This window comes from Macaca mulatta, chromosome 3, assembly GCF_049350105.2.
Source record: "Macaca mulatta isolate MMU2019108-1 chromosome 3, T2T-MMU8v2.0, whole genome shotgun sequence".
NCBI lineage: Eukaryota > Metazoa > Chordata > Mammalia > Primates > Cercopithecidae > Macaca > Macaca mulatta.
In genome coordinates, this window is record NC_133408.1 from 21,107,406 (window position 1) to 21,127,244 (window position 19,839).

The 19,839-nt window shown below is 40.4% G+C and overlaps 1 long non-coding RNA gene across 1 annotated transcript in view; it reads right to left on the reverse strand.

The window, feature by feature from the left end:
* LOC106997295 (uncharacterized) overlaps window positions 1-19,839 on the reverse strand; it is a 294,922-nt gene that overhangs the window by 74,980 nt on the left and 200,103 nt on the right. Inside the window, exon 7 of the long non-coding RNA XR_013414949.1 lies at window positions 9,968-10,026. This is a non-coding gene — a long non-coding RNA (uncharacterized LOC106997295). The remainder of the gene's footprint in view (window positions 1-9,967; window positions 10,027-19,839) is intronic.

Here is a 19,839-nt window from a genome sequence, read left to right on the forward strand (position 1 = left end):
ATTGAAAACATTTCTTACTCAAAAAAAAAGCAATCTGGTAAAATATATTTAAGTAATTCTCATGGTATTGGATTACTTAGTGATATGGTTTGGCTCTGAATCCCCACCCAAATCTCACCTCACACTGTAATCTCCATGTGGTGCAGGAGGGACTTAGTGGGAGGTGATTGGATCATGGGGGCAGTCTCCCCATGCTGTTCTCATAATAGTAGGGGAGTTCTCAGGAGATCTGATGGTTTTAAAGTGTGGTGCTTTCCCTTCCTTCTCTCTCCTGCCACCTTGTGAAGATGTGCCTTGCTTCCCCTTCACCTTCCTCCATATTGGCAAGTTTCCTGAAGCCTCCTCAGCCATGTGGAACTGTGAGTCAATTAAATTTCTTTTGTTTAAAAATTACCCAGTCTCAGGTAGTATCTTCATAGCAGTGTGAGAATGGACTAATATACTTAGTAACTCCTATACACATTGCCCATTGATTCTTCGGTTATATTGTCATTCAATCATTGCTTTATTTATTCCACCAGTTATTGATCACCTACTAAGATTGATGCTCTGTGAGCTACAGTAACCATATGAGGCACATGACTATAGTGTCATGCACTACATCATACATTTCTTCCTATGGACAGTTTCTAGCTTACCTTTGAACAATAACTGTAGACAAATGAAGATGCTAAAGAATGGAAGGAAAGCATTCTGGCCTCTGACAGGGACTGAAGTGAGAAAACCCATGAATTATAAGGAAGTGAAAAGTGACTTAAAAGACTAGGTTTCTTACAATAAGCAACTGAAGTCCCACTCTGGAGAGGGCTCAGTGAAGAGGGTGATCAGTCCTTTGTACAGAAATGTCTATACCCTAGAAGATGCCTGGTAGCTAAGTAGACATTCTTGGAGCTGTGCTAAAAATTGGAGTGAAAGAGTCCCAAAAGCTTTGAAAACAATTTTCCAGGCTGCCCTAGCTCAGGGGCATGTCATTCAACAGTGAGTAGTCAATTTAGTGAAAGTCAGTCACATACAGTTTGATAGTCTCAAGACTAAAAAAACCAACTGCGTGACTGAATTTTTTATTTTTCACGGTAGTCATTATTGAAGGAATCTGAATTTTTCATATGATTGTTTTTAGAATAGCACTGTTGTTGAAACTTTGCATTATTCTTTCTGCTGCAGACATCTTGAAACAGAAAAATAAACACTGCAGAGTAGAAAAGTCTTCAGGGCAAAAGACTGGCTTAGGGTATCTCCTAAAAAAAAAATCTATAAGCAGCCAGGTGCAGTGGCTCATGCCTGTAATCCCAGGAGGGATTGGGAGGCCAAGACAGGTGGATCATGAGGTCAAGAGATTGAGACCATCCTGGCCAACAGGGTGAAACTCCGTCTCTATGAAAAATACAAAAATTAGCTGGCTGTGATGGTACACGCCTATAATCCCAGCTATTCAGGAGGCTGAGGCAGGAGAATCGCTTGAACCCAGGAGGCGGAGCTTGCACTGAGCCGAGATCACGCCATTGCAACTCCAACCTGGGTGACAGAGTGAGACTCCATCTCAAAAAAAAAAAAAAAAAAAAAAAAAAATATATATATATATATATATATATATATATATATATATGTTCTCTTACTATATTGCTATATTTCTGAATCATAACTAAATGCTTTTTCAAAAAAAAGTATTCTTTAAATGAAGAGTTGAAAAAATGTGAATATAATCAAGAAAAGCTATTGAGTTTAAGATAAACAGAGAGGGTGGCCTTCATCCTTAATCCCCACCATCTGATCCAGTTCCTGGTAGTTTCATAACTTTGTTGAATGACTTTTTTAAAAAAGCGGGAGCTATTTCTAGATGACAATAATCCCATCTAAGAGACTGAAGAGACATTTGACAAAGCTATAAAGCAGCATAGCAAATACTTAGGAAATGGTAGGTCCACATAATGTAAATTTATCTGCAGTCACATTAGGTGGATCTGTAAGTTTATTTTGAAATATAAAGACTTGATTATATTTTTGTGAAATACAGTCTAATTTCTATCATATGCTCATCTTCATCATACCTGCTATTTGCATTTTGACATCATGAGGGGAACAGGAAGCAGTATCTGCCCTAGGCACAAATTCATCTCCAGGTGAAGTGAGAGGGATGACCATTTCTTTGGTTCACTTGGTTACACTTGGGGAATAGGGATTTGGGAGAATTTGGGAACCACAGAGCCATTGTTTCTAAGGACTCTTCCCTGGTGCTGCCAGATTTCACAGTTTGAGGTTCACAACACAAGACACTTGGGATCTTCCCTCTCCTTCCCGTTCTGACATTCCAGTATGGGGCACTGTTTGTTGGCTGGTCTCTGTTAACTACAAGGGTTCGTCCATAGGATAAGAAATTTGGGAGTGAAGTAGATTCCCTGTCCCAGGCTTCAGAGTGCCTTGGGAGCTGGATAATGCCATTTAGCACCATATTCCAAAGCCAAGGTCAGTGCTTGGTAGATGGAAGACATGTAAACACTGGTAAGCACATGTAAACACTGGCTGCAAACATCTGTGGAGTGTATCAGTGCATTTTGAGATTTAGCAGAGTAACATCCACTGCACCTTTCCAAGCGGAAAGGTTTCAAAACCATAAGCAACTTCATTCGGCAAGGTAGGAAACAGATGTATTTTGTGCACAATTTGACATGAGGTAACTTTTTGGAAGGTATACGTGATAAGCATAATGTACTCAACTTCCTAGAAAAATCAATGGCTTCCATGTATATTCAAACCAGGAGGTTTGGTTCTTTATGTATAATCGTTAATGGTCAACTATGGCCAAGATCAATTTAGTCTATACACTTTGGTATGGAAAGACTATTATGTCTTTATTTCTTTAAATCAACTTAGTTCAACTTTGTGACTCACTCTATTGGAATTCCTACTCATGCTTGGCCCCATCCTCTAAATCCCACCACCATGCATGCACACACGTAGGGCGCATACACCCACATGTATAGACACATGCTCCCAGATAAGGCACTGAGAAGGCAAAGAAAAGGATAAAACAGCAGAAAGATCCTTCTAAGATCCTTTAATTTTTTGCTCTGCTACTGAATACATCTATTATGGTCTCTTTATGTGTAGTGACACAGCCTCTGGGTCTCACTTAGGGATGGGGATTTGGGTAAGGCTGGGAACCACAGAAGTATTCCTTTCTAAGGTCTGGTCACTGTCTCTGGAACTGCCAGACTGCAGGGCTTGAGGTCCTTTCTCCCTTTCCCATTCTGACTCAACTCTTTCCCTGCGTTCAGAACCACTCCCCTTCTCACCAACTTTGGAACTCCGTTTCTTCTAAAAGGCTGAGATTTTTATATAAAGCCAAAAAAAGCTTTGGATTTAAGATTGCTTATGTTTTCTGCCAGACTAACATCCATGTGGCAAGGAATTTCAAAGCGTGAATTCTGCCTTGAAATAGAGCAAGGAAAAAACAGGTAGAAGAGATAAAATGTATTTCCTTAGATTGTCTGCCACAGTACAAAATCAAAGTGTTTTTGGTGAAATGCAAGAGGGGTGTAAGCGGATATCTGTAATACCAAAATAGGCAAAAAAACACAGGTTCATAAAAGATGAATTTTAAAATACTGTTTTAGGAATTGTTTATTAATCATTATGATTTTGAAACAATCACTTTAATTCTACATTTTTACTCATCCCACCTGAAGTTCTAGTAGACTGCACAGTGGCGGGATGACAGTGTGATTTGTGAGGGTGTATCTGTGTATGTTTTCCTCTGAACTCTTACCTCACAGTATCATTTCTCTCTCAGGAGCTTGGTTTCTTTGAGAAATAAATTTAGAACTCAGGTGGGATGTCTGTGAAATAGAGGCACAAAAATCCTAGAAAACAGTTTTTTCCGATATTGAAATCTACCTCTGATAGGCATGATTTACCATCAGGTTACTTTGAGACTAACCCAACCTCTTCATACACATTTTTCATATATGGCATAGTTTGTTAAATATTTTGTTTTAAATACAAAAAAAATGTGTTTGTGAAAAATTATGAATTGTTTCCAACTGACATGTTGTTCTAAAGCAATTTTTAAAACTTTTATGTAGAATTATTTATTCTTTTACAAGTTGACTGAGTATTCTGCTTAAAAAAGAAAAAATATTTATAAGTATATGGATAGATGCATTTTTCATGAGGAAAGAGAAATTAATATTCAAGATTTGTAGGCATATCACTGAGCTATGCTATGTGAGTTTCTGTGGAGTATATTCTCCTAAAATTTTGACCACCTACTATTTCTTGGGAAATGAGGCCCATGTTATGTTGTCACTAAATAGTCAATTAGATGCCTGCTTTCAGGGACAATTACACATTTGGTATGTTTGCACGTCTACCAAATGTTTTCAAAATGCTTTGAAACCCAAACACATTCTAGAAGAATTGGCACTATTCTTAAACCCGTCAAGGGTCCTAAAGTTCCAGTAACAATCACAGCTTCCACAGCTGGGCTCAACATCTGTTCTGAATATAATATGGTTTGGCTCTGTGTCCCCACCCAAATCTCACCTTGAATTATTAATCCCATAATTCCCATGTGCCAAGGGCGGGACCAGGTGGAGGTAATTGGATCACGGGAGCAGTTTCCCCCACGCTGTTCTTGTGATAATGAGTGAGTTTCATGAGATCTGATGGTTTTATAAGTGTCTGGCATTTCCCTTGCTTGTACCACCTCCATTTTGCTGCCCTGTGCAGAAGATGCCTGCTTCTCACTTTTCTTCTGCCATGATTGTAAGTTTCCTGAGACCTCCCCAGCCATATGGAACTGTGAGTCAATCAAACCTCTTTCCTTTATAAATTACCATCTCAGGTATTTCTTTATAGCAGTGTGAAAATGAACTAATACAAAATATGTATTTACTGGTAAACAAGAATTCAGAGGCTGATCTGAAAGGATCAAATCAACTGGACCTATGTTAAATGTGGCCTGTATTTAAACCCTTTGCTGAATCTTTATACTTTTTCCTTGAAGCTACTGTCTTCCATTAATGAGGAAAGATGTAGGAGAATTCTTATTTTATACTTGTTTCACTTGGTTGACAGATGTAGGTTGATAATGAGTAAGGAGCCTTTAACAAGTGAGAAGGGTCCCAGATATGGGCTCTTTCCTTGGCTCTATAAACTTTATTAAATATTTCTATTATAAGACATGACTTATAAGAAATGTTGATTATCTTCAGGGCTTGTATTTAGCTGGTGTGACTCTGTATTAACATATTGAAATTATTTGGTACCCTTAAAATTATCCCAAATCCCCTCCCACACCACTGCTGGGTCCTCCTGACCTCCCCATTATCTAGCAAATTACCTCTAGGTCTCTTCTGATTGGTTTGGTGTCCATTTCATCTAGTTATTAACTGTTTTTCACATTGTCTCAGTTCTCTTATCTTGCTTTTCTGTGCTTGAAGATAAGCCAGATTGATGGTAGGGTTTACAGAATACTTTTTATAAGTAAGTCATTTTCCATTATGAAAAGAACCTTTTATTTCAAGTACTTGTTCCTTTGGAGACCCTACTAATGTAGTCAACAAAGCAAGAAGGAACTAGAAATTATAACACATCATGTACCCAGTGCTTCTCCGCCCCTAGCTTCTCATGACAATCCCTTCATTACCCTCTCTACTCTCTTGTGCCATGCGTGAGTCCTCTTGCCATCCCACCCCACCATACACCTGACGCCCAAATTGGTGTTCCTCACTCAGCTTGCCTTACTTGGGACATGCCATGTTTACACTTTCACAGATTCCTTCCATTCTTTTTATATACCCCATCCATGACCCAAACTACTTGAGGGAGAACTCCACTGGGTTCTCATCCTTAGGACCCTGCTTTTGGCATTCAAAGGAATCAATTAGCTCCACATTTCACTGCTGTAGGGATCATTGATATTACTGTGAGAATGCAAGATTTTCTCTCACTGATTACTTGATGACAATAAAAGATCTGATATTCTGCATTCCCATGTAGCATTTTAATTGAAGTCTGAAAATGTGGCTAAAATCTCTTATTTTTTGAGACAGGGCCTTGCCTCACCCAAGCTGAGGTGCAGTGGCCCTTTGAGGCTTACTACAGCCTCAGACTTCTGGGATCAAGTGATCCTCAGCCTCCCAATGTTCTTTGTAGACAGCTTGACGGAGTCTCATGGCACAAGAAGATTAAAACAGTGTCTCCAATTTTAATAAATTTTTGCAATCCAAAACAAAACAAAAAAAAAGAGAATGCAGGATTTGTATCTAGTAAGCTGTGTTTTAACTGTGACATTTTGGAGGCAGAATTCTCACCTGTCCTTTGTTAGCCAATCCAAATGACACTCTCAATTGTGAGTGCTACAGGCCTGGATAGTGATGTTGACTGAAGAGGCTGACTGAACCTGGCAGGACCTCCACTGCTCATGCTTACATCCCATCTGTGTGAAAGTCCTTTCCAGGAGAATAAGCATTTTCCAAAATTGTACAGATATCTCCCAAATGAAGCAGAGCTGTTTAGACCATTATTTAGTGAGTTTAAGAGACTGTTCACAGTGCCTGCCTGCATGGAGCAAATAATAAATCAGTCTGATTTTAATTTTTCGGGATGACTGGATTGGATCCCAAGTCATCACGTTGTTATGGTGCCTTTGATTTGCTTTGGCTCTAGAGTTACTACTAAGGAATAATCTCTAATCCAGTTGCACTCACCCTTCTCTCAAGTCATCTTGTGTTAAGAATATACATTACTCATTGGTATATGGTTTTAAAAGGTTTCAAACACCATGAATATATGACTTTACTTCTTGTAGCACAATCCATTAGCCACACCTGACTGCCTGATACTTCAGACCACAAATATTTAAAATCTGCTCACTTCTTGCTCATTTTAATTCATCAAAGAATCTATGTTTAAAAATAGAATGTATTTCAGCTTTTGAGTTTTCTGTGAAAGAGCCCTCATATTCTGCCTTGGTCTATATTTTAGAAGGAGACTTTTGCCTTACACTGTCCCCGTTTTGATATTTAAGAAAAAATATTGGAACATACAGGTTTGCTAAAAATGACCCAAATTACTTGAAGGAGAAACAGTAGCCAAGAGTGTGGGGGTGGCAATGGCAACGATGTTGCTGGTTTTCAGAAATATCAAGACCATCTGCTATGTCAACAACATTTCTGCCACAGTCAAAACCAGCTGGTGAGAGGAAAGTCTCTCGGGGTGTGAGGTTCTAACAGGAGTGAAGATGGCCCTCTCTAAAGGGGAAGTGTGTTTTAGAAGAGGCCTGACAGCTGGGGAGAGAGCCCGTGGGGAGTTGCAGGCCACAACAAGGTCCGGGTTTGCAAACAAAGCATAGATCAGACTGCTGATGAGGGTGTGATCATCAGAGGCAGCCATCAAGACTTAATTCTACTTGTCCTGGACATGTCTCAAGAATGCATTAGTCACACATAAGGCATTTATAGATGTGAGACACCACATTACTCACTGGAGCTTCATGTTCACACCTTGACTGGAGATGTTATGGGACATCATTAGATTCTGTTATCTCCTTTTCTTCCTGTAGCTGTCCTGGAAGAGCATGATGAGGTGGGGTGGGGTGGGAGGCTGTCTTAAGAATATTCTGGGCAGTGGTGCAGCACACGAACTACTTAGTCAGAGGACACACCAGCGGAGGTGGAGAATGGAGAGTGCTCTCCCAGGAAAACATTTTTCTAGGCTATGTTTACTCAGAAAGCAAGTCATTCTTGCCACTATTCATTTCCTCCTGCAAAGCTCATGATTCTAGTTAATCAAATGACTTCATAAAGAATGCCATTATTATTTCAAGACAGGCAGAATTGTAATCTGATAGAAAGTACAACAAAGACCTGCATTATGTCAGGCATATCATTAAAATCAATTGTACTTTGTTTTCAACCTTACAGAATATTGGGGTCAGTAAAACCTTGTCATTTATAAGTCTAATCTTTTGTATTTAGATGTTACATTTGGTCTCTTTCAAACCACTATAATAATTAGGAATACTATAAAAGTAATGTAAGTAACTTGTGGAGTCTTTATATGTGTGTGTGTTTCTATAAATGTTCCTTCTGGTTTGGAAGCTATTGGCCACTACTCTTCTATGTTACTATGTTAATTGTTTTTCAAGAAAATAAGCAAGTGATAATCTCCATTGTAGTACATCTTAGATAGTGTCTTAGAAACCCAAATGATTTTTTCTGTGTAAAAACAGAATGGCCCACCTTCCCAATTTGACTTTATTTATATAGGTAATTCTCAGAATCACCATAGATCTTGTTCCCAAGACGATTCTCTTGAATAACTCATAAGATTGCCTTCATTGCACTGTTGTCTAAATGTGAACCTTGCAGAGATTCTTTTTCATGACCGTTCATAAATATTCTATTTCCTTTTTAGCCAGACTTGTCTCTAACCAAACATTTATAGTCAACATTTGTGAGATGGCTATCAAGACCTAATTCTGCCTCCCCATACTAAAGATATTTATGTACTTACAAAAACAGCTACTTGGATTCTTTAATGACAGCTTTAAATCTTTCTCCTAAAACAGTGATTCTGCTATTTTCAAGTCTGGCCGGGAGCAGCGTGCTAACTACGCAACACGTGACTTTAGCCTGCGGGTACACTGCTACTGAGACGTCATGGTCTGGTGGATAGAGTGGGACAATAATTTACTCTCTCATTCTACCCTGAGGTCTCAGGTGACCTTGAGCGAGTCATTTGGCCTTGTTTTTGCATTTCAAGTGTCTTTCCACAACAATGGAAAAATCTTTGCATCTGTTCTCTTTGCAGGGATGCTTCTAATATTGCTTTCTTTCTTCCTGTCATACACATTCTTTTTATTATTGTTTTTCTGTTTAATATTCCCTATGATGTGAGCATCCAGCATTCCTGGCTGACTGTGTAATTATTGCAGAGTCACAGGAAATTTTTTTTCAAGCAGGAAGTTGAGTTAGAAAGATTAGGCAACTGTAAAGGCCCCATGATTCCCTTTGTTTCTCATTCTTTGTTGAAAGTTTGTCTACCATGGGCCAGACACGGTGGCTCACGCCTGTAACCCCAGCACTTTGGGAGGCCGAGGTGGGTGGATCATGAGGTCAGGAGTTGGAGACCATCCTGGCTAACACAGTGAAACCCCGTCTCTACTGAAAATACAAAAAATTAGCCAGGCATGGTGGCGGGTGCCTGTAGTCCCAGCTACTCGGGAGGCTGAGGCAGGAGCATGGCTTGAACCCAGGAGGCAGAGGCTGCAGTAAGCTGAGATGGCGCCACTGCACTCCAGCCTGAGTGACAGAGCAAGACTCTGTCTCAAAAAAAAAAAAAGAAAGAAAGAAAGTTTGTCTACCACTATCTCCATTTTCTAAAATTGCCTTCTTTCTTTCACATCTGCCCCATGCCTCCTCCTTATTCCTTTTTCATATATTTCACATTTGTTTTTAATATTCCAAGCTTCCTAAACAAAAGAAAGGGCTACATATTACTAAATGCTGGTATTTTGGAGACGATTTATTTATTCAGCCAACATGTAATCAATAAAAAGGCTAAAGGGCTGTCATGCAGAAACAAAACAAAGTTAGAAGAGAGGTTTAAAGAGACAAATTTTGACTCAATATAAGTGTTTCAGGCCAGGCACAGTGGCTCATGCCTGTAATCCCAGCACTTTGGGAGGGCAAGTTGGGCACATCACCTGAAGTGTTCAAGTTCAAGACCAACCTGACCAACATGTTCAAACCTCATCTCTACTAAAAATACAAAAATTAACCATGTGTGGTGGTGCAGGCCTATAATCCCAGCTACTCAGGAGGCTGAGGCAGGAGAATCACTTGAATCCGGGAGGCAGAGATTGCAGTGAGCCCAGATTGCACCATTGCACTCCAGCGTGGGTGACAAGAGTGAAACTCTGTCTCAAAAAATAAAACAGGGGTTTCTTCTCACATAAACTCACCTGGATGTGAGTCCTGTAGGATGGAGAGCATTGCACAGCCAGCAGAAGGTGGTGATGTGCTGAAAAGAAGAGGAATTCTGGTCACCACAACAAGCTTCATGCAACTACCAGAGTTTCACAGACTGGGCCAGCAGAATCACTGGCTTGTTCAGTAAGGTTGTTAGAACAAGTTTAATGGAAGTAAGAGTTGGTAACAGTGGGCCCCATTCAGTTATTGGGAAGGAAGCTTGACAAGATAGAACCAAAGTGGCAGGCTGCAGTGTGAGCTCAGCTTTTAGGCTTTCAGAACTTTATCCCATCCTCTGCAGTGGCTACAGAACCACCATCACCACAGCAGGTAAATTCCTAGGCAGAAAGGGATGGGTCCCCAGGGAAACTCAACCTTCAAGCCAAGGACAATCTAAAACCTGAAAACCAAAGTGTAAATCCACAAACCAGACTGAGAGCATTCCGTTTGGCATGCTCTCTCCAAATTGGTCCTTTTCCTTCACCTATTTTACGTATGCATACCCTTCCCCAATAGGTCCTCTACACTATTGTGCTTATTTCTGAATGGTGCTTTTTCAAACATACCCATAGACCAACCAGCACGCACTTCCCCATTTCAAGCCCATAAATATCCCTAGACTTAGCCTCATGGCTGGCAACCCACCTTCAGGTCGTCTCTCACCATCAAGAGCATTTTTGTTGCTCAATAAATTTTATTCTGCCTTACTCACTTTCTGGTGTCTGTGTACCTCATTCTTCTCAGTCGTGGTACAAGAACTCGGAACTTGTTGAACTACAGGAGTAAAAGAGCTGTAACATTAGTTTCAGAAAGAAACTGGGATTTTGGGCAGTGTAACCATGCAGGGCTGGGTACAGTAGTTCAGGCAAGTAATCCCAACATTTTGGGAAGCCAAAGTGGGCAGATCACTTGAACCCAGGGAATTGAAACTAGCCCTGGGCAACATGGTGAAACCCCATCTCTACAAAAACTACAAAAAATTAACTGGGTTTGATGGTGCATGTCTATAATCCTAGCTACTCAGGAGACTGAAGTGGCAGAATTACCTGAACCCAAGAAGTCAAGGCTGCAGTGAGCTGTGATCACACCACTGCACCGCAGCCTGGATGACAGTGAAACTTTGTCAAAAACCAAAACAAACAACAACAATAACAACAACAACAAAAAAGCACACTACTGAGAAGTAGCAGGGGAAAGGCAGCCCTGGCCCCCAGAAGCTGGTCTAGCACACACAGTTACGTCAAGTTATTCTCCTGTTAAACATAAACAGTCTCACAGAATACCAACATCAAACGAGATTACTCTGAGACCATGATAAACCGAGGTAAAACAAGTCCACTTCATAATTTTATCCAAGGAAAGATAAAACCAAGGTCACTACACTACCCACAAAATACCAGATATCTCCTCTTTTGGCCAAAATGTGTGAATGCTACTTTATAATTAATCTACCATCTCTATAAATTTATTTATTTTTTTATTTTTTTTTTTTGAGACAGAGTCTCGCTCTGTCGCCCAGGCTGGAGTGCAGTGGCCGGATCTCAGCTCACTGCAACCTCCGCCTCCTGGGTTTACGCCATTCTCCTGCCTCAGCCTCCCGAGTAGCTGGGACTACAGGTGCCCGCCACCTCACCCGGCTAGTTTTTTGTATTTTTTTTAGTAGAGACGGGGTTTCACCGTGTTAGCCAGGATGGTCTCGATCTCCTGACCTCGTGATCCGCCCGTCTCGGCCTCCCAAAGTGCTGGGATTACAGGCTTGAGCCACCGCGCCCGGCCATCTCTATAAATAAGATTCATTAAGATACCCAATTATAGAATTGCCCCCACTTTCTGACAGCGTTCAATCTAGAGTGAACACCTGCTTTGTGGACCCTCTCTGACATCACTCAACCAAAGTCCTAATCCTGTAAGAGGGTCTTTCTAACACCCTGTCTGAGACACCCCATAGTTTCCTATGGTATATGTTCTCCTTCTGCAATAAATTATAAACTCAATTTATTTGATTACAGGTGTGTTCCTGGTGGTATTTGTCTGGAGGGTATTGACAGTACAAAGTTAGATTCAAAATAGAAATTCAGTTCCAAGAAATTGGCATACATTTAGACAATGAGCACTTATTAAAGCTGCAAAGTTAAGAGTTACTCAAACAGCCAAGACTTGCCCCGGGGTTGTGAAATTAGTTCTCACCATGATTTAATTCCAAACCACACCAGAAAATAAAGAGTTGATGTCACAATTCTGTCTGCAAGTGAGATTTGGGGGGTTACAAAATATACTGGGCCTGCAGTGCAGAGTTAGGAAAAGAAGCTGCAAAGAGGGAGGGAAGTTGTAATTAGTAAGCTGAGCTGTTTTAATAATGCTCTGTACATTCTGGACTCCTAGAGACCAGAATCTTCATGATCAGAATTGTCCAATCTGTCAATCACTTGGAGACACATTAAAGAAAACCAAATGATAACAATGCAGTTGCTAGGATCTAGGAAAATCTTAAGAAAATCTACCTTTGAGTCATTTTATACTATATCCCTTTATTTAGTTAATTTAGTTTACATGCTTTCTCGCTCTGTCTCTTGCTCTCTGTCTCACACATACACATATGTTATCAATATATCCTTTTTTTCTACTTTCAAGCCTCTAATACATACTCTCAAGGCTAGGTGTTCTAACTTGGTTTATTCTCTGCTTAAAGCAGTGAGTCTCGACTTGGCTGCACATTAAAATGGATGGAGAGTGTTAAAATAAATAAATAAAACCTCAGTGCCCAGGCCACACTCCAGTCCAATTAAATTGGAATATCTGGAATAACATCCTGGTATTGGTTTTTTTTTTTTTTCCTTATTCTTCATTCCAATAGGCAGCCAAGATCGAGACCCACTGGCTTAGAGTTACTCCTTCCCCAAACAAGGGTCTCATTATGTAACTGGTGAGTCCCTTTCAAATAACAGGCCATACCCTTCAGCTACATTCCTCTAACAACACTATTCTTAACCAGCCTGCAGATTATAACCACCTGGGGGGTCATAATCTGAGAGTTCTTGGGTGAACTCAGTCAGCTGTTTTGATCCTAAAGAGTAATAGAAGCTTGAGAACCACCACTCTTCCACCAGGTACAAAGGGGTAATAATATTTAAAATAATTAAGAACAGGTTGGTACCAACCAATCAGAATTGTGCTGGGATTAGGGTAGCATACTAGATGTCAAATCTTAATTACTGGACCAAAATGAAGCACAGGGAATCCTAAGGAAGTGTATTAGTCCACTCTCAAGCTGCTAGTAAAGACATACCTGAGACTCCGTAATTTATAAAGGAAAGAGGTTTAACTGACTCGCAGTTCCACAGAGCTGGGGAGGCCTCAGAAAACTTATAATCATGGCAGAAGGGGAAGCAAACACATCCTTCTTCACATGGTGACAGCAAGGAGAAGTGCCAAGGAAAGGAGGTAAAGCTCCTTATAACACCATCAGATCTCATGAAAACTCACTGTCATGAGAACAGGATGAAGGAAGCCACTCCCATAATTTAATTATTTCTACCTGGGACCTCCTACAACATGTGGGGATTATGGGAACTACAATTCAAAATGAGATTTGTGTGGGGACACAGCCAAATCCTATCATTCCACCCCTGGCCCCTCCTAAATCTCATGTCCTCACATTCCAAAATACAACCATGCCTTCTCAACAGTACCCTAAAGTCCTAACTCCTTGCAGCATTAACGCAAAAGTCCAAGCCAAAAGTCTCATCTGAGACAAGGCAAGCCCCTTCCACCTGGGAGCCTGTAAAATCAAAAATAAGTGAGTCACTTCCTAGGTACAGGCATTGGGTAAATATACCTGTTCCAAATGGGAGAAATTGGCTAAAACCAAGGGACTACAGGCCCCTTGCAAGTCCAAAATCCAATAGGGCAGTCAATAAATCTTAAAGTTTCAAAATGATCTTGTTTGAATCCATGTCTCACATCCGGGTCATGCAGATGCAAGAGGTGGGCTCCCATGGCCTTGGGCAGTGCCACTCCTGTGGCTTTGCAGGGTACAACCCCCATCCTGGCTGCATTCATGGGCTGGCTTTGAGTGCCCACAGCTTTTCCACATGCATGGTGCAAGTGGTCAGTGAATCTACCATTCTGGGGTCTGGAGGACAATGGCCTCTTCTCATATTTCCACTAGGAAGTGGTCCAGTGGGGACTCTGTGTGGAGGTTCCAACCCCACATTTCCCTTCTGCATTGCCCTGGCAGATTCTCCATGAGGGCTTTGCCCCTGTAGCAGACTTCTGCCTGCACATCTGGGCATTTCCATACAACCTCTGAAATCTAGGTCGAGGTTCCCAAACCTCAGTTCTTGACGTCTATGCGCCCACAGGCTCAACACCACATGTAAGTCATCAAGCCTTGGGGCTTGCACCCTCTGAAGCCACGGTCTGAGCTGTACGTTGGCACCTTTTAGCCACGGCTGGAGGTGAAGCAGCTGTGATGCCAGGCACCATGTCCCAAGGCTGCATAGAACTGGGTGGTCCTGGGTCCAGCCCAGGAAACCATTTTTCCCTCCTAGGCCTCCAGTCTGTGATGGAGAGGCTTCCCCAAAGGTCTCTGACATGCCCTGGAGACATTTTCCCTATTGCCTTGGTGGTTAGCATTTGGCTCCTTAAAACTTATGCAAATTTCTGCAGCCAGCTTGACTTTATCCCCAGAAAATGGGTTTTTCTTTTCTACTGCATCATTAGGCTGCAAATTTTCCAAACTTTTATGCTCTATCACCTCTTGAATGCTTTACTGCTTATAAATTTCTTCCACCAGATACCCTAAATTCTCTCTCTCAAGTTCAAAGTTCCACAGATCTCTGGTGGCAAAATGCCACCAGTCCCTTTGCTAAAGCATAATAAGAGTCACCTTTGCTCTAGTTTCGAACTATTTCCTCATCTCCATCTGAGACCACCTCAGCCTGGATTTTATTGTTCATATCACTATCAGCATTTTGGTCAAAGCCATTCAACAAATCTCTAGGAGGTCCTAAACTTTCCCAAATCTTCCTGTCTTCTGAGCCCTCTAAATCTCTAGGAGGTTCCAAACTTTCCCAAATTTTCTTGTCTTCTTCTGAGCCCTCCAAATGGTTCCAGCTCTGCTTGATAGCCAGTTTCAAACTCGCTTCCACATTTTTGGGTATCTTTACAGCAGCTCCGCCCCCCTACTCTCTGCAGTACCAATTTACTGTATTAGTCCATTCTCATGCTGCTAATAAATATATACGGGAGACTGGGTAATTTATAAAGGAAAGCGGTTTGACTCACAGTTTCACAGGACTAGGGAGGCCTCAGGAAACTTACAATCTGGCAGAAGGGGAAGCAAACACATTCTTCTTCACATGACAGCAGCAAGGAGACGTGTCAAGCAAAAGGAAGAAAAGTCACTTATAAAACCATCGGAACTCACTATCACGAGAACAAGATGGGGAAAACTGCCCCTACAATTTAATTATCTCCACCTGGTCCCTCCCACGACACGTGGGGATTACGGGAACTGCAATTCAAGATGAGATTGGATGGGGACACAGTAAAACTATATCAGGAAGGGATCAGAGAAGCCAGGGCAACAAAGGGTCATTTAGAGGATCTGGAACAGTGACTATCAACCAGTAAAGAGGTACTTTAATAATTTTAACATTTAATACAGGCTTTCCTGTGAGTACCACCTGAATGTCAGCCTTGTGCAAACCTACTGCTAGGATAGCACCTATCCTCCTTGTAGTGTAACTGTATATTGCTATTTGAGGACCTGTTATGTGCTTAACGAATGCCTGATAAATGGATAAGTGAATGAATTTTGCCTAATGCAGACGCCCCTTTTATTTTTTCTTGCAATTTGTCAAAAGATTTTCTCTTTTATAACATAGTTAACTTCTTAGTGTCTTGATAATTGCAAAGACTGTAAAGAGTTTCATTGTTACATTTTTTTCAATATTGCATATCCTGTAAGTCTACCATGTGGTTAGGTGTTATAAGGAATAACAGAAAGTATAAGACGAGATTTCTGAGTTCCAGGTATTTGGAAATACCTGTGCCTCCAAGTTAAACCTTGGTGCTATTTCATTTCATGGTGCTACCAAGACCTATGGAATCAGCACCCAGGGGAAGCATCTACGATGGCGGCATCTCAGATTCCATGGTTGGCCACTGAAGAAGTATGTTTGGGGACATGAAGACTTTCCTGTTACTCTATTCCTTATAAATAACTTCCTATTCATAGGCACAAGAGATAACATTTCCTGTCAATATCGAGTCACATGTTGCTTGATATATGTTATTATAAAAGACTCCTCTTAGTCTAATTACCTAACATTATACTGGAAGTCAAGGTCAAAATAGGCAACTGTCATAACTCCAATATGTCAGTAGTTCACTTAATTTTTATGTCTCCCTCTTGAAGAAGGCTAAACAAACCACCAACAGGAATGAAGCAGAAAGAACTGCGTTTTATTCCACAGACAGGACCCATAGTGAGTGATGAGCATCTACTTCAGTATTTTACAATTCTTAAAGTGGTTTATTAATTATAAAAATTTTCCAATTTGAAAGAATCTAGGCAAATAAATTTTATTCACATTTTTAAATGTATGACTAATATATTTTATTTGGTTTAAATATTTGATATGCATACAATGATTCAATACGATACATGCATTGTAATCAGTCTTGAGAATTAATAATTTTTACACTTATTATAGTGAAATATCCACCCAAAGGTGCTCTCATATGCATATAGTGTCAGAAATAAAAGAAACACGGTTGCCCCTTGGCTAAGACCCTAACTTTCAGGACTACCTTCCTGGACTTTTTTCAAATGATGCATCCACAGAACAAATGAATATCTTGACTTTGGACACATGATACTATCTGTATCTCACTACTTTGACTCCAGTCTGGCTATGGGATTTTCCTTCTCTTTATCTTGGAATGTTTCTTTGCTATAGTAGCATTAATAATTTTTATAATTAGTTAATATTTAATATCAACTCATGAAGATAAACACTGACTTACTCCATCAATGACTGAAATAAATTATCCAGCTTTCTACGAAACAAAAGTCCATTTTCATGTTGGTGATGGGAAACAGATGGAATGAGCGACCATAATTTAATTTAATAACAGCATGCAGCTCTTATTATTCAGGGACTTAATTTGATTATTGGTATTCTTATGATAAATGTCTGCGTAACATTGAATTTTACGCCAGTTATTTAAATACCTGCACAAAGCTTAACATTCCATTAAGGTCAATCTTCTGAAAATAAGCTGTAAGTTTATATTCTTTTAATGTATTCTATCTTTGACATCTCTCTGTATTTGATTTTTAGAACACCTGTTTCTATAGGAGACGGCTGGGTGAATTTGTGACTGGAATTACTCATAAGCAGGAAAACATGCTGGGAACTCTTTTGAAGAGATGAAGCCTCGATGAAGGGCCTATATCATACCAAAGTAAGTGAAGTTGAGAGATACTTATAGGAGAGCTGGCTCCATGAAGATGAAAAAAACATCAAATCCAAAGTATGGAGAATAAATTCAAGCCCAGTCCTACCCGGTCACATCGTTAACAAGGTCCAAATTAATCAGGATGGAATGAGGAACTGGGAGTCGTCTAAACACCAGCTGTCAACTAGTCGTGAAAGACAAGGTCGTTCTCCAAATTTTCAATTGGAGGCAAGGCAAAAAAGGCCAAAAGCAAATACAGGTGTACCTTGTTTTGTTGCATTTCGCTTTATTGCATTTTTTGCAAATTGAAGGTTTGTGGCAACCCTGCATTGAACAAGTCTATTAGCATTATTTTTCTCACTGTGTGTCTCTGTCTCACATTTTGGAATTCTCACAATATTTCAAACTCATTCATTATTAGTGTCTCTTTTATGGTGATCTACACTCAGTGATCTTTGAGTTGTCATTGTAATTGTTTGGGAGCACCACAAATGACACCCATATGAAACAGTGAACTTAATTGGTAAATGTTGTGTGTGTTCTGACTCCTTCACCAACCAGTCATTCCTCAATCTCTCACCCTCTCCTCACACCTCCCTCTTCTCTGACACATAGCAATACTGCAATGAGGCCAGTTAATAACCCTACAATGGCCTCTACGTGTTCAAGTGAAAGAGTCACATGTCTCTCTCTTAAAATCAAAAGCTAGACGTGATTAAGCTTAGTGAGAAAGTCATGTGGAAAACAGAGACAGGCTAAAATCTCGGGCCTCTTGCATCAAACAGCCACATTGTGAATGCAAAGGAAAAGCTCTTGAAGGAAATTAAAAGTGCTACTCTGGTGAACACATGAATGATTTTTTAAAAAGTGAAGCAGCCTATCATTGATATGTAGAAAGTCTGAGTGGTATGGATAGAAACTCAAACCACCACAACAGTCCCATAAATCAAAGCCTAATCCGGCTCAAAGCTCTCAGCATCAAGATGCAACCCTCTTGAAGAAAAAAAAAAAAAAAAAAATTCCAACTCGCTGAAGGCCCAGATAATTGTTAGCATTGTTTACCAATAAAGAATTTTTAAATTGAGGTATGCTTGTTTTTCTTTCTTTCTTTTTTTTTTTTTTAAGATGGAGTCTCACTCTGTCACCCAGGCTGGAGTGCAGTGGTAGAATCTTGGCTTACTGCAACCTCCACGTCCAGGTTCAAATAATTCTCCTGCTTCAGCCTTCCAAGTAGCTGGGGTAAATTACAGGTGCACACCATCATGCTCAGCTAATTTTTTTTCATTTTTAGTAGAAATAGGGATTTGCCTTGTTGGCGAGGCTAGTCTCAAACTCCTGACCTTAGGTGATCCACCCACCTCGGCCTCCCAAAGTGCTGGGATTACAGGCTTGAGCCACCATGCCCAGCTGGGTATGCATATTTTTTAGACATAATGCTATTGCACACTTAATACACAATAGCATTTGTATGACTTGCTTCATTGCAACACCCGCTTTATTGCGGTGGGCTGGAAATGAATTTGCAGTATCTCCGAGTTAGGCTTGTATGGAAAAACCAGGGGCATGAATTAGAATGAAGTGGCAATGGTAGGCTCCCCAACCCACCATGGAAATATCAGAGTTAGCACTGCAGCCCACATCCTACCTAAACCCCCGGTGGGTCACATAGGAAGGGCAATTACTGATAGGGTTACAACGGGAGGTTGTTGTCAAGCACATCAGTGTCCATTTGCTTCTGGGCACTGGAACATCAAGAATGGCAATCTGAAGAATATTCCAGATCCTCTGGGCTACTGACTGGGAGACAACAAAAAGATATTTATGATAAGTTAGTTAGAAAGCAGAATGGATGCCACAGATGAAACAAATAATACAAAGTCTCAGGACTTACTGATTTTTGTGTATTATGAGTAAATCAGGTCAGTTTTAGAGTATGCTTCAATCTAGCAAGACCAAGTGTTCAAATGCAAATTGGCTTTCAATAAAAGTAAAAGGGGCTCAAAATAAATCAGATTAAAAAACATTTTTTCACTAAAAAATTGGGTGATAAAACCAAAGGCCATGCCAGTGCTGCTCACTGCTTTCCAATGAATGAACCATCGATTTATTCATCTGATAAATATTTGTTGAGCAAATAACATGTGATAAGCACTGTTCTAGGCACTGATGAACCAGACACAAGAGCTATCCTAATAGGGTGAGGGTCATAGAACATGAGCAAGAAAAATGCAAAATAATTCCAGAGAATGACTGTCACAGGGAGGTAATAAAGTGGGTTCCCGTGACAGAGAATGACTGTGGAGGGGAAGTGGAGTACTTCTTTCAGCAAAGTAGTCAGGAAAGGTCTTTTGGAGAAGGGGTAGTGTTTCACTGAGACCTGAGTGGTGAAAAGAGGGTA